The sequence below is a fragment of the Amblyomma maculatum genome, chromosome 2 (assembly GCF_055883805.1).
Source record: "Amblyomma maculatum isolate TAMU_Amacu chromosome 2, ASM5588380v1, whole genome shotgun sequence".
NCBI classification, from domain to species: Eukaryota; Metazoa; Arthropoda; class Arachnida; order Ixodida; family Ixodidae; genus Amblyomma; species Amblyomma maculatum.
In genome coordinates, this window is record NC_139345.1 from 3368406 (window position 1) to 3384229 (window position 15824).

At 48.3% G+C, this 15824-nt stretch overlaps 1 protein-coding gene across 1 annotated transcript in view; it reads left to right on the forward strand.

Annotated features, from left to right (window-relative positions):
• Positions 1-370: 370 nt before the first annotated feature.
• Positions 371-15824, forward strand: part of LOC146197850 (uncharacterized) — a 50911-nt gene continuing 35457 nt past the window's right edge. The window contains exon 1 of the mRNA XM_084593101.1: positions 371-604. The gene's annotated coding sequence lies outside the window, so the exon portion shown is untranslated. The remainder of the gene's footprint in view (positions 605-15824) is intronic.

A 15824-nucleotide genomic window follows, 5' to 3' on the forward strand; every position in this document is an offset into this window, starting at 1 on the left:
CTAACAAACAAACAAAAAGCTCACCGCAAAAAGCAAGAGCTGACTTGACCTGCCATGCACAAGCTCATTTAAATACTCTTTATCTTCTTTTGGCTGTCCCCTTTATTGTGATCTTAAACGAAAGATGCATAAATGTGCGCAAAGAGGTAAAACTATGGAAAACCTAGGCAAAGTCGAAAGTCTTTCATTGAGCAAAAAGAAGTAATGAACCGGGAACAGTGAGCCGGTACGACGTAACTCACTCGGGAAGTAGTGACGTGTCTGACGTAGTGTCGCAGCGTCACCACACCACGTGTTCGGAAAGACAGCAGCGACTCTGGCTTCCGGGAGAGGATACGGGGAAGGGAAAGCACGAGCAAACGCTGCGCCGCCGCCGCAGCAGCCACAGTTCGGCGTTTGGCGCTGACCTTGAAAGTGCGCGAAAAACCAAGCGGAACTCAGGCGCGCGTCGAGTTTAGTCTGTCTGCTTCGGCGGGAGCGGCGCTCATCGGTCTGAGTGCTTGGACAGTGGTCGACCCGACAGCACCCGTCGCAGCAGCGGACTTCTTCGCCAGCCGAGACAGCGACCGACGTCCTCGCTCCGCGCCCGCTTCCACCCTCATCTGTGAGTACCGAGTCGCCGCGCGTAGTCGTTACCTTTTTGCACAAATGTGCCGCAGGCTGTATGTGCAGAGCTCTCGAAACACGCACTATTCAGAACAGATCCTGGTGTGAAAATAATGCCAGATAAGTCTCCAAGCCATGCGGGCATGCTGTTTGGTGGACAGCATGCCCGCACGAGCTATTTACTGAGTTCCTTTTTAATTATCTGCTGTTCCCTCATGAATATCTTCTGTGGAATTTTCAAGTCACGGCTCACGCCTGAAGAATGTTCGCTATCGCTTCAGAAAGCGACAAGTGGCGCGGAGATGACACACAGGCAGCTCACTGCTTTTGCGTGATAGTTCCACTTAACAGAATCACCGAAGTGACGTATTACTACCAATTAATGTCTGAGGCCGAAATTTAAAAAAATATATATATATTATCCAAATCTCAGTGCGTGAGCTGACAAACTTGTGGCTGCATGCTTCCAAATGTGACAGGGCGACCACGATGCGTTGCGAAAAATCTTGGATGTATTTGTCGCAACGCTCTAGAAATTGAGGCCTGATGCAAAGCTTCGAGACAGGCGATTACGATTTTCGAAGTTGTTTTTCAAGTCTTTGCACGTTTGGTCTTTCATTGGTTTACGGTCGTATCAGCTGTTGGTACATTTCTTCCTTATCTGATGCGACAAAGGCCCGTGCCTCCAAGACTTTCGGGGCACGCGCTGAACCCACTAGACTTTCTTGTCAAAGCACGTGCTACTCAATGTTCGTTGTTTACGACCAGATAGCTCCGCTTCAGCTGTTTGGGTACAGAACGGGTTCACTACGTCATCGCTTTTTTTTATTATTCGCGTGCATAAGAGAACTTGTCCAGTCCAAAGGCAGCCCCAATTGTTCGATGCCTTAGTTTTACCATTTGAGAGAAACGTAGAAAAGAAGTGTCCACAGCCAACACGATAGGCATGATGGAACCATGTCTGGCAATTTTTTGTCCACGTTCACCGCGCAATAAGCAAACAAATAGAAAAAAAAAACAGTGATAAGTGCGGTTGTTGGGGACAGCACACAGTACGACCCTGGCACCAACGGTACCATAAAGTCATTTAGTGCAATCAAAATTGCTTTGATAAGGCCTGTGCTTATAAGCACAGGCCTTATCAAAGCAAAGAAATTTCTAGAGTGGCCAGGAAGCGCGTGGAGAGCTTCACTGTGACAGCGCCTGCGAGGACGTTGTGTGGGTCCATGCGCTTTTCATGTCAAGTATGAAACAGTTCGCGCACGGTCGGCTATGGCGTCGCCATGCTAGGCGCTTCCTTCGGTGGGCGGGCACTCTCTCAACATTACGAAACTTTCTCCTCGGATTATCATTATTTCGCGTATTTCCAGCATTCGTCAGTCACACTTTTCGGGTCTCATAACCAACGCCCCGAGAAAAAGGCAGCGTTGAGTGCTAGATATATTTCGCGACGGTGCCCTTAAATTCACGACGTCCTATATGTTGCAGGGTGTTCTAAGGAGTGGCGAGTGAGGCTGTGCCATATCCTTGCTAGGGGTTGCTGTGCAACTACCTTGTATGCGAGGCACACTTACGGCAGTGAAAGGTCCGTCGTTTGAAACAGGTGCATGTCTACCGAGATTTTCATCAAATCGCGCTCGCCCGACATCTGTTTGGCGATATTGCCGTATTTTCACGATTCTAAGCACCCCTCCCGCATTTTTTTTTCTTTCGGGGCAAAGCGCGTAGACGAGCCTGCCAGTGCACTTGCTCACTATCATCGAGCCGAAGCCATAAGAGCCCAGAGGTGGCGCAGCGTGTTTTGAGCACGACCGGTTCATAAATTAGTATTAAAGCCGGTCGTGTTTCTGACAGTACACAGCTGGCGGCACACAGACCCAACAATCGACCAAAAGCAACGCTGATAACTCTGTCAGTGTTGTCACATGTATTTGGAATCGACAGCATTGAGCGAAGCTGCGCAGGTTTCGCAGACATCGCGGACCCGCAATTGCTTTGTTTGGTGTCGGAATGAGTTTAAAGAGGGCTGCCACACCTTAAGTTCAAGCGGACTGTAATTGCTATGCGAAAGATGTTTTCCAAATATTTTTTATACGCGAATGTAAGCACCCCCCTTCTCCTCATTTTCGGAGTTCCGATCGTGAAAACAAAAAAAAAAGGGGGGGGGGGGGGGGCGAGGCTTACAGTTGCGTAAATGCGGTATATACGGGCGGCCAAAACATCTCTTGCTAAGATTTCAGACAACTGATGCCGGATGCAGCAGATGCGAGGCCACGCAGTTGACGTGTCAGTGCCTCACTGCGAACAGTCGATATAGGAACGCAGAGGGTATCGTGTCTTTGTTCGTGGACTCGTTCGATCGCTTACATACCAGTAAATAATATTAGTGCCTCTTGACTCTGTACCGCAGCTCAGAGGGCGGTTACCTTCCTCTTTTTATAGAAGCTCGACTCCCGCGGCGTACAAGCGGGGATCAAAACATTCACAGGCAAGTGGCGGCAAAGTACGAACGCTTTCATGTTTCCACCGCTTTCACTGCCATTTTACACGTCATGTTGTGCACTTGCAGTATATTTTTTTATTAGCTGCTTCTTCCACTGTGGTTGTTCCTCACTCTGCGCTTGCCATAAGGCGCTTTTCTTTTCTGTCTTGGTTTCAGTGCACAACGGCGTGATAGTGGCGTGAGAATTCTTTATATCGATTTAAGAATTTTTCCTCCATAAGCGAACGAATGAGAGCGTTTTGCTCTTGAGTTCAGACATGGCCAGCCGTGGACGCTGAATCCCCATTGCTCTCTTCGACTCCTCCTAGCGGCGTTCTTTTCTAAACATTTGTCTTTGCGGCGCCTTTGAGGCTACCATTCCTCCTCATTCCTCGCCTCCGTTGCTAACAGCTGCTCTGTAGATCAGTGCCTTCGCGAGCGTGGGCTGGGGGAGGCAACCCTCAACGCTAACTATATCGGAACCCACGCGCATCGCATCGGTCATAGGGCGCAATGTCATTGCCATGGGAGCGTAATAAGTAGAGGTGTGGCTTGTCAAACGAGCCCCAAAACGCGGCCGTCGGTTCCGGCTTCGGACGGCGGTTTGCTTTTTTCACCGAGCGCGACGTAAATACGCCTGTCAAATTCTGTTTTCCGTTCGTTTATTCTTTCAACCTGTCTCGTATTTCACATCCGTCGTCCTCGGCCGTGATCTACCTGTTTGCGTCGCTGACATTGTATATTACTGAAGACCACTGGGACTTCGAAACAGGTGTTACAGGCAAGGAAATACTATTTGCATTGTTGGTCATGTGATGTTTACGTTTGTATCTTTGCTTGTCAGTGAGTGTGCGCTTTGTTTTCTTGTTTGCAAGAAATGTTTGCTCTCCCACGAGCAGCGAACCATGCCGCCTTCCTCCGAGTTCAAATGTTTTCATGTTTTGTTCGCTCTTCACTCTTCCAGTAGAAAACGTGTAGCCTCAGTTTCTTTGCACATGTACTCGCTTCAAGTTTCGTCTGTCCCTTGATGCGCTCTTCAGTAGACTTCTTATATTTTGCCTTTAACCATCTATTACGTACTCAACTTATACAACGCGTTTCATTGTGCTTCTACCTTGTAATCTTGTTCTCACGTTCCTTTAAGAATACGAGGCGCTCGCGTATGCAGTGAGAGCAACCCCTGTAACAGACATGAATAAGCATGTCCTCTGTCCATTCGGACATATCCGCACAAGGCGTTCTGTTCTGCTTTTAAGCACGAGATTGGAGCCGCGTGGTGCGGCCACAGTTCAACAGAGACGAAATACCGAACTTTCGGATCCAGTACAGAACATTAAGAAATGCAACTTGTAACCCAGGGCGGTCTAAATTATTCGGGATCCCTCCAGTACGGCTCTTCTCACAGCCCATCATCTGCAGTCGGACGTTAATCCACACAAATCGGTATGACTAGCTCATGACAAATGTTATGCGCTGTTTACCTTGTCCGCAGAAGTTTTATTCCAGTGTAACGAATTCGTTAGAAATGCTCACCTTTCTAAAAAGTATTGGTTTCTCACTATCCGCTTGGTTTAAATGGTAATTTGGAACGTGCACGAAGCTTATTTCGACCATATGCAGATTCGTAGTCCGTATGAAGGGCACAAACTACCTGCTCCTTAAACAAATATGTCTGTCATGCTCACGTAATTTCATTTCCAATGCCTCTTTAATTCGGTTCAGCCCCGCACGGGTAGCACAGTGGTTACGACGCTCGACTACTATTCCCGAGGGTGCGGGACCGAATTCCGGCCTCGGCGACCGCTTTTCGATAGAGGCAAAAAGCAAGGCGCTCGTGTGCTGTGCGATGTGAGTGCACGTTAAAGAACCCCAGGTGGTCGAAATTTCCGAAGTCCTCCACTACGGTGTCTCTCATAGCCTGAGTCGCTTTGGGACGTTAAACCCCACAAACCAAACTAAAACATCTTCATTTCGTTTCAAGTTGAAATTCGTCGATACCTTTTCTTCACTGAACGCCTTCAATCATCTCCTTCCTCTTCCCGGGAGAAAAAAAAAAAGTTCGGTTTAGGAGATTTGACGTCCCAGAGCGGCTCAAGCTATGAGGCACGCCGTAATGAAGGGCTCCGAAAATATCGACAAAGTGGGATACTTTAACGTCTACTATCTCAAGCCTCTTTAATTAGGTGTCAGCACCGAAGGAAACCGGTCAATGATACTAAAGCTTCACCAGCGGTGCCGTTATATTGACTGGCTCATTCCAGCGTTATCTGCCACGCCGGCGCGCACTTCCCCGACAGCAACTGGACCTGGGAGATCACTGACCTTGCTCACTTTACGATGCGCTGCTGCTCTCGAGACAGCGACGCGAGAAGCACCGCCGACCTACACCGGCCATTCCGTCCTCAGCGCCGACCGTGCGAGCGCGTGTGTGACAGAACGCATTCCAGCCACAGCCGTAACAGATGACGGTTTAGCGGCAGCGCCTGATGCCTTTCCTGTGAACCCCGCCCCCATCCACACGCCTTTCTGTGGACACAATACTCGGTTCTTTGCGGGGGAGACGCCGTAAAGATTACACGTTCGAGTTTGTCGTCGATGGCGACTCGTGCGTGGCGTAAATGGGACGACGCGACAAGCAGCGCGCAGGCAGAGTTTCCCATCGCAAGCTTCAGTGGATCACGTGTCACGGCATTTTTTTTAATGTATTTTCCATGCGTCTTGGCGTCGCTATTGTCTTAAGCACTGCCGCCTGCTCTTCAGACGGCGATAACCTTTACAATTAAGACCAGAGCTAGGTCTAGTTGTGGGTTTGAAATTAGACAAGTGTAGGAACGACATTATATATATATATATATATATATATATATATATATATATATATATATATATATATATATATAGTTTTTTCTTCTACTTTGTGTTTATCTTTCGCCTAAACAGATTACATTGCTAATTTATGTGATTACCGAAGTAAAAATTAAAAAAAAAAGACAAAGTACAATCCCCAATGCTGTCCTTGGTCTCGCCGACTGTTGGCTTCTTTCCTTTATATATATATATATAATATGTCGTTTGTCTGCAGTTCGTGTGCACGTCTCGTGCTCTAAATATCCGGCGTTGTATCCCGGCTAAAAATAGCCTGACTCGTCACATCTGATTCTGAATGCAAAGGGAAGCGGGCTGCTCCCACCGCCTCAGATAGGACCGTGAATCTGTAGTGGCCTGTCATTCGCTTTTAATTACTCGGCTCATATGGACACCCGCGTGTCTAGTTTCAGCTTATGTGCTTCTTGTTTATAAGTGATATCTTCTCCTGCGGACAGACAGTCATCTCTGCCTCGAATGCAGAGGGCGTTGACCTGAAAAGAGCGGCAGCAGCGAATCAAAATATATCAAGCCTTCAAACGCCTTAGAATGCAACGGTCTTTTAATTTCGGCGCCCATGTATGTCTCGGTGCTATTCCACTGCAGAGCTGCTAGTAGTAGACGGGTTTAGCTGGAACAGTTAACGTCAGCCAACTGCCCAAGTCGCCGCAGACTCTCGAAGAGTGATAATCGGCTAGACGTGCAGTTCACAACTGCAGATAACAGCAGTGACGTCCGCTGACGGGGTCACCGTAGGATTGCTGCGGTTGGACTGGTGACTAGGAGATAAACTAGCCAGCATGAGGATGCCTAATGGCCGATGCATGTGACGGAACTGTCAGACCAATATAATTTACTTGTCTCAATTTCAAGTGGTGATTTATCCGCATGTCACGTACGTTCCATGCTGCCAGAAACGAAACGACGTTTTGGGTGAAGCATGCAGTCTGAACATACATGATTATTTTGCAAGATAACGGTGGACCTTGAGACATGGGGAGACACCGTCTGGCCCAGCAAAGAGATAACCGCTACCATGATCGAGCGCGACACTGTTATGCTGTAGCGGCCTCGTATTTTGTTCAATGGCACCAAATCTCCGCTATTGAAAGGATAATATATATATATATATATATATATATATATATATATATATATATATATATATATATATATATATATATATATATATGCATGCCTAGAGGCGCTAGTGGGATGACGAACTCTTACAGAACCAAAACTATCGGGCGAACGCGAGGCTGAATAACTTTTAAACAGCTATACGTTGCTATTATCGTACACTATACGATGAAGGCTTCTCATCGCACTAACCCAGTTCAACGAGTACACAGATAGTGCATGTGCCCCTTTTTGACTCGCCTTAGTGTGCTGTTCAACCTGCTCTGAATAAATGCTGTTCGCGCCAAAATATATGTGCGGTACGGGCTCCAAGTCGGAAGTGAAGCGGGCATAACGCGTCCGTGTGGAACTAGTTATAGGACATTTGTTCACCGTGCGTAACATGGTACCTTATTTTAAGATGACGCGGCACTATACGCATCAGGTCGCCCGTTGTTTAGCGCACCAGCGCGTTCAGTGTGCTCACACAGCTGCACGCGCCACGTGTCCCGGAGCTAGGCTCCCGCCACGGTCACGGCTCGACGAGGTTATATATGTACAGAAGCGGCCGAGGTCGCCCTGGCTCCCACCGACCGATTCGCGCTTTGTAACGGGTTGCGTGCAAATACATGACGAGACCTCGCTCACTTTGCCATCAGCGGAAACATTTCTTTTGGTGCACTGACATTGACGTCATAACGTGACGTAACGTGCAGCTGCGTTCGAGTGCGCGCTCTTTGTCAAGCGACGCTTGCACACGCACTTATCGCGCGGGCGAGGTGATACATGCATACGGAAAAGCTGACTGCCTGAGCACGATTACTCCAGTACAACTCTATGAATGTCGCCGATGTTTTCTGCACTGCCCTCTCGAGAATTCGCGCTTGAAGTTGGAGAATATAACGCAGTAAATACTCATCGAAGGCCGGCGCGCCGCATCTGTTTCAACCCCCTCTCTGATATTCTGAAAGGGGGGGGGGGGGGGGGGGGGGGCATGCTGGCCCGGCCAGCCCTTCCTACTCCGGCGTCTCTGCAGCTAGAGTAAGGAAACAGAGCAGAATCAGCAACTTCAGGTGACAATCTTGAAACTTGCAGTATCGAACTCGCTCCGTGTAAGTGGCTTTATCAACAGACGCCCAAAGAATGTTTTCGGTAGTTCATTTTAACGTAGTAACGATAATTAGAGATATAAAAAAAGTGCGCCATTGTTTCAATCCGTCCGTTCGTGCAGCTCGCCACCTCTTTATACTGAGGGGGGTTACTACCCTCGCTATATGTATGCGTGGTCTCGTGAACTGCTCTGCTGACGCTGCGCTGGCATCTACTCGCCGTCTTGTGCGGACCGGTGCAAGTGCTCTTCGAGACCAGCATAGGAGAAGAGCGCGTCTTTCTTAGGCCTGAAAAGGGTGGAGGAGGGGGAGAAGGGTGGGGGTGAAAGCCGACGCATTCTGAGCAGGCAAATGAAGCGCGCGATTCTCTTTGCGGCGTGCGCGCGGCCATCAATCAGGCTCGCACAACGGGCTGCACGCTGTCAGGTGCGATAACGAGAAGGGCGGCACACCTGCTGCTGCTGCTTGAGAAGAGATCGCTGCGAGCGTCTACGCAAGGCGTCAAGGCACCAAAGGAGGCCGGTGTGTGTGCGCGCGGCTCTGCTATATTGTGCGGCGAGCGTGTCTTCTCACGGAGAGACATATGCGCTGTTTGCGCCGCGGTATAATCGCTCCTATATTATTCTCACCGCGCCACCACCTTACATATACTCACTGAGAGAAGCTGAGGAGCTCTACGACGCTAGATTAATCGTGTACTGCGTGAGGCTGCAATGGTGGGTCACCTCGGTGTGGAATATCTAGGAAGCCAGTGTTCTTCAACAGAAAGGATAAGTTTGCGAACATTGACGTTGTTCTGTAGTAGCATGTCGTATAAACTCCGCCATTCCTACAAGTTGGTGCGCCTAATTATCTGTCATTTTCCCCCGAATGTCGCTCAGTGATTGTGAGTTCAAACATTCGAGTCGATCTCTGTCTTTCTGTTCATATGGTCGACATATGGAGCAGATAGTATACAAAGCTCGTTTGAACGAAATTCCCGATTTAATGAAGATATCTCGATTCCCTCTCAGGCGCCCATAGGGTGCAATGTAAGTAGAATTAGGTAAACCGATTTCGTGATCTGTCCCGACTTACGGAACCTTTTTTTTTTTTTTTTTTTTCGAAAATGAAAGCGAAAATGCTAATTTTTGGTCTGTTTTGTACAGAAGTCCTCAAAGTATATTGATTACGAGCCAACGGTAGCATCGCAGAGCGCCTTCGTGCCGCTTTTACCAAACTGCTCGTTGCAAAACGAGATTTTTAATTTAAAAATCATCTAGCGGGTGATTTTGTGGATGCCCGTTGTCTGCTGTGGTAATTTGCTGGAACACACGAGGGGACGAAAGGCGTTAACCTAACCTTGAGAAGAACCAGTGCGGCCATTGCTTACAAAGCACGCGCATTCAAAGATCACTGATATCTTTGCATGGGAAATTGCATTCCCCTGAGTTCTTGTTGGGGCAACAATCTTCATTCACTTTCATACGCGCTAGTGGTGTAAGTTGTTTCCGCGGGCCGCAATTTTATTTTCGGGGCAGTTACGCGTTGCCAAAATGGTGCCGCGGTAGCTTGGTTGCAGCTACATCGCATAATGAAATTTACGAAATCAAGTGACCGAGAAATGCTTCTCAATTTAATGAAGTTCTCAATTTAACGAAATAATTTGTGGCGCCCCTCAACTTTGTCAAATCGAGCTTTAACTGTATTCTTTCGCTAGTGCCAGTAGAGGGCTGATGACGCCTGAGCGATACTTGCCGTTAACGGGGCAGATATCCGTACTCCATAGAAGAGCTTTAGCTGCATGCAGTGAAATTCACTCACAACGAAGTGGTTCGTCGTGTCCTCTTCTTGTATGTATAGTTGACTCTTTCCGAAAACAGTTGGAACAAGTAGGGCCTAGATATCAAGCCGGCTTTAAGCATTTTTTTTTATGTTCCACTATAGTTTCTACGTGTTTCATTCATGACAGCTACTAAGCTAGGCGCTGATAGTTCTGCCATTTTCGGCCTTGTTCATGCAGTCTAAAATATCGTGCGATAGGTCTATAGTATTTCGTCGTCACGTTCAAATTAAGTGCAGAAAAGTCAGCGTCTTGGCCAGGACAAGCTTCGAAAGCAAGAAGCGTGCATCTGAATCTCATAATAGCGCGCTTGTCTCAACTCGATTGCGGTGTCAGAACATGTGGCTAACAGTTTCCTCTTCTCTGTGGTTAACCTCTTCTGAAATTAAGGCAAAACCCTATTGCATCAAGGGATAAAACAGCTTTTCATTCAACCTACTTGGCGCACCTTCTCATGTTGTCCGCTTTCTATTATTAGTGGTTCATGGAAGAGGGTGCCGTGCTTGTGAATGGGAGTACCTTAAAGGTATAGTTTGTGAGGGCCCTTTTTAAATTTCGTTGAAAGCACGCGCTTTGTTCCGACGAGCCTTAAACGCATCTTTTGTCATGCTTGCCTGCACTCTAGGTTGACAGCTTTTGATACTTTGAATGAACATGCGATCTTTCGTATATCAGATTATCAAAGAGAGAGATGGAAAGAAAAGAACATAAATATGCCGTACGCGTGGTGCAACAGCAACAATCTAGACTTACTGACTATATCTTGTCAGCTAAAAGACAGTGTGTCGGAAGGTAAGAGGAAATTGAATTCAACATATTAAAGGGCAAATTCCTGGTGGAGAAGTGCACTAAGCCATGCTCGGTTGGTTGGTGCGAAACGTGGGCTCTGGATGAGTACTCCACCGTTGTTTCGCACTCCACACCTTTAACGCGATAGTGTTCTCCGGAGAACACTGCTTTGAGGTTGGCGTTGTTAGCGAAGTGAGCATGCCTCTGGCAGGTGGCATACGGGGCTCTGTTTGGTCGGCAAGCCGCGCAACTTCACGAGACCACGTGACTACTTGCTGTCTTGAGCTGCCAGCTCCTTTGCGATGGGAGACGGGAGTCGAACTCTCGAGTACTTGTGGATCCAGTCACCGACGTAAGGCCACGCAGGCACGCTCGTACTGATTCTTTAATGCAGAGCTTTGGATTATATGTTGAGTGGTCTTGTACATGATGTTTACGACTGTGAATGCTAGTGAGTATGTGTAGAATAACAGGAGCACTCATGGAAGGACTAGTGATCAAGCGAGTAGCAAGGTGTGCGAAAGAAGTATCAGCAGACGGGTGCCCTTAACGCTTTCACGTCATGCCCTTAAAGACGGGGCTTAGGTGTCCCCCCCCCCCTCCCAATTTTTGTAACGCCATTCCCACTGAACACACGCGAGTCGGTTCTTTTTCCGTAGATAGAATGCACCTGCCTCTTTCTTTCCAAAATAAAACATAATTACCGCGTTCTGAACTCATCTGCCAGGCTTCATATTTTCTTTCAAATCATCGTTCTTTCTTTTCTAAACGATTTTTAAGATGCTTTGGTCTTTCCTTTCTCTCTCTTTCTTTTTTTCTCGTTCACTCGGCCTTTCCTCATTGCCAACAGACGAATATGCTGCGGGGGTCTAGATAAAGGAGCGCTTTCGTCGACTGGCTTTAGCGTGGCTACTGAGTCTACGAGTTGCGTTACCCTTATGCAATGTATTTGCTTCAGTCGGCAAAGAAAGGAAAAGGTGGAAAGCTAGAAGGAGAAAAAAGTTCTGAGTGCCGTGGCAATCCTAATCGAAGGCAGAAATTCATTGTGATATCTGTTGACAGTTCCAAGAACTCGCGGGGCAAAAGATTTCCCGCTGAATTTCACCGTGGGCGGGTACGGAACTTTTCCGCTGGGCTTCTTAACAAGCGCACTCTTTCTCGATGCGCACAGCTGTGGCGCTCAGTTTTGTGTGTACGAGGAGGGGAGGGGGGGAAGAGTGCCGAGTGGGCAATGCGGACAGTTTGTCCAGCTGCTCTCACGGCCCTTTGAAGAGCGCGGGATTGCGACCGCTGCTGCTGACGGCGCAAAACATGTGTCAGGTATGTGGGTGGCCTACTTCCCCTTGCAAAAATGCAGTTAATTTTGATTGACCGATTATCGAGTCCTTGCAGAGTTCATCACAGCAATAAAATTAGGTTACGCGCAAACTTCGTCTTATGAGTTAGAAACGACGCAACTTTAGTACTGCCTTTTCATTCCGCGAATACATTTATATATATTAAGGCGAAAGCCTTTAATGGCTCATCGGTGTCGTCAGCAAAAGTGCCACGATTTTGCGGCGGCTCTGATTGGCTGAGGTGGGGATGACGCCATAAAGGTCTCGACCGATCACAGTGCACTATGGCGGTATGTGCGGGTTATGAGCAAATATCAGCCGTGATCAATATCCCGTTAATGACTAATTAATGGGCAGTTAATGGCTAATTAATGAGTATTTAATGATGAGTAGTTAGGCTTCCGCCTTTAACCACTTTAGTCGCCAAAGCGTACTCGATTTTTTTTTTGTTACGTTGGTTCATAGGGAAATGAAGGCACAGTGTCTGTCTCACTTTTAGGTGGACAGCTACGCTTAAACAAATTAAGTTCATAGCGCATTTTCGTTCAGGGATTATTAAAATATGCTGCGATCTGTTTGTTTCTTAGAGCATTAGCTCTACTGCGTTTATTTGCGAATTTCGCATTATTCAGCATTATTCCTGGACCTAACAAATGATGCGTTCCACAGATGGTGCCACGTACACGGAAGTCACGTGTTGTTCCAGCTCGCGCTGCACAGCAAACACCGTCGCATTTATCGTCGCGTCCAGGCGCAAGAGCACTATGCTATCACCACAGCCGCTCGTGTAAAACTTGCACTCTCTCTCGCGCTGGGCATTCAATATCATCGTCTTCATGCAATTTCATATGCGCCATTTAACCTAGGTAAATACGCTATACACATGCGCCATCTCGCTAAAGACCGAGACCACAGCCGTGTCAGACAGGCCGCCGAGACCGTCATACAACGAAGCTAGACTAGCCCGTTACTGAAAAGCTTAAAAAGCGCGGAAACGAGCCATTAGAGAGATTTAGCTTACCGTGATCCGCGATCCGCCACCGTGACTCTCTACCGCGCGTGGGCGGGGCGCTCAAGCTGATTGGTCCCGACGCGGCAGGTCTGTGTGCCGACATCCAGTATGTGGCGCCATCTATCGGCGTCAAAGGGGGTCTGGGCATGTGCAGTGGAACGCGCGGTGGCGGATTACGGTAGCGGATCACGGCTCACGGTAAGCTAAAACTCTCTAATATTGAAGAGGCGGCAGCGACTGCGGCAAGTGGCTAACGCGCGTGAAACTCTGTTCAAGTATAGTTGGATCTCTACAATTTTCGGGGAAAGGAAAGCGCACTTCTTTCATTTCACATGACGTCACCGTACGGTATGAAGACTGTTTGCAACCACGGCAGCGAAAAAGGGGAGTATCGCCCACTATTTTTTTGGTCACGCGACCGGGCGACGTTGTCCGCTCGTCGCATGTCGATTCTTCTGGTGTATTCACACGACGGATAAAATCTCGAAGCGCTCTCGCGATCCGACATGACCTGACTGAGTAGCAGAACATTGTAGCACACTGTAGACGTCAGTGGTTTTCGCAGCTTTGCTTCAATCCATGTGCAGGATCCTTCACAAACGATACTTTACTTATATTTATTTGCCTAGTAGAAAGCTTTCTAGCCCTCCTCCCGGTGCCCAAGCGTACACAACGTAATATATATCGCACTAAAACGCTGGTGGAAAGCAAGAAGCGGCTTTAAGGCACTAGCTTGTATGGCCCACGAAAGGGCATCATGCTGTTCTGTATCCAGATCCCCTTAGCCCGATGCTTGTACTGCACGCATCGGTATGTCTGTTACCCACAGTCGCATAGAAAACATAACAAGATCTCATTGGTACCGTGCGACAGCTAGAAAAGGTATTCGTCGCTTTCCTCTAGTGCTTTAGTGTGCTTACAGTCACGCTTCATAAGCTTCGGCCTTTGACGCGTACCGGGAGCACAGGGGACGAATCCGAATGGCTTTTCTCTAAGGGTTGAAAGTAGCATGATGAAGTTGGCATCGAGTAAGTGCGATCTCCTGCACGTCATAAAAGCGTCTGCATATTATATCAAATCGAGGGGGACATCAAGAAAGCAGTTACGCCTCGCACAACATACAGAAAACAGCGCGCCCACCCCCATTTCGCCTTTGCATGCGCTTACGCGCGAAGGCACGGACCTTGTAACGAAAATGCGCTACGAAGACGAAATCAAATGGTGCGGTGGCATTGATCCCCCGTTACGTGAAAGCGATGAAATGTGCTTTGATGTAGAGCTTGTGCCGAACGTTGGGCTTTCGGACATCAAGAATTATTTGGTTCGCGACACCAGCTACGTTACTCGCGAGCAACTGAAGGCGTACAGGTTGCTCGAAGCTCAGAATTATTTGACGAGCAGCTTCGTTCAGGAGCCGCAGTTGAAGAAATGCATGACAAATTAATTACCCGTGGAAATGTAAGGGTCTGCGTTGAAACTACAAACCGCCAAAATGTCGATCATCGGTTAGAGCTGGGCCGAGTTTCCCTCCAGGTACCGCAAATGCAAATGCGCAAATATATGCTCTTTCTGAGGCTGGTGATGTGTGAAATGATTAAAAGGCGGTGAAGCTTCTCCTTTTCTGAAACGCGTAGCAAGTCAGTCTAATTCGAAGTGTGGCTCTTTCGCAATCTTATGTGCGCAGTCTCTGCTTCCCCAAGGAATTTCACTAGTAGTATATATGCTATTGCAATACTCTACGGTCGCTAGTTTCGTATGTTTGTGTGCATGGTACACTATGCCTGCGGTGATGCCACAAACCCCGCGTCTCACCTCTTTCTCCCAGCTCAACATTTTTTTTTTTTTCATCTCTTAGACAGTAGACGTAGACAGTGCAATTCACCTTTATTGAAGCAAATTACAAGGCCCACAGCTCCGTTGATCTCCAAACTACAACCCGAACGAAAGGACGACGAGCAAGTCTATGGCGGAGGAAGTAGAAAATTGCTTTGTTTTTTTCGTCCTCAGCGCGGTAATCCGGATGAATCAAGAATGTGATGGCTAAATTGCCTGTGCCGGAACTTGGGATACGGGTTGCGCGGGGTTCCGGTAACCACCGACCTCTCCACAATTTTGCCTGCTCGTGTCGTCTTTTGTCCGAAGGGTCGCTGAACGACACGCTGGAATGCGGGGACGATGGGCTAATGACGGCTACACGTGCGCTGTTGCGAGGATGGCGAGGGGTCCGGGAACGGGAAGAAAGGACCCGAGGGGACAAGGAAAGCAACAGAAGGACGATGGGGCAGAGAGGAACGAGAGACGCTCTAGAGCCGGTCTACCCAGCCTCGTCTCCCGAGGGACGACTGCCTGAAACGAAGACGGCTCGCTGGTCCTGGCGGCGCCTATAATTGAGCTCTCAGTGTAAATCGTCACCATCAGCGCTGCCTGCAGCTATAGCCAGCACCTCCTACCTCTAGTGTCACTGGAAAATTTCGGATCACCACAGCGGCGTCCAAACGCAGCCCCAAGACTGTCGGGTGAGCGGGGGCATCCAGCTCTGATTAAATTTGTTACTGGCCCTATTTCGTGTGTGATTCCTGCTCTCCACCCTGAAAAGAGCCCTATGACCGGGACATCACAAGAGCATCCGACAGGGTTGGAATCCTTATCACAAACGAGCCGCCAACTTGATTTGAAGATGTAT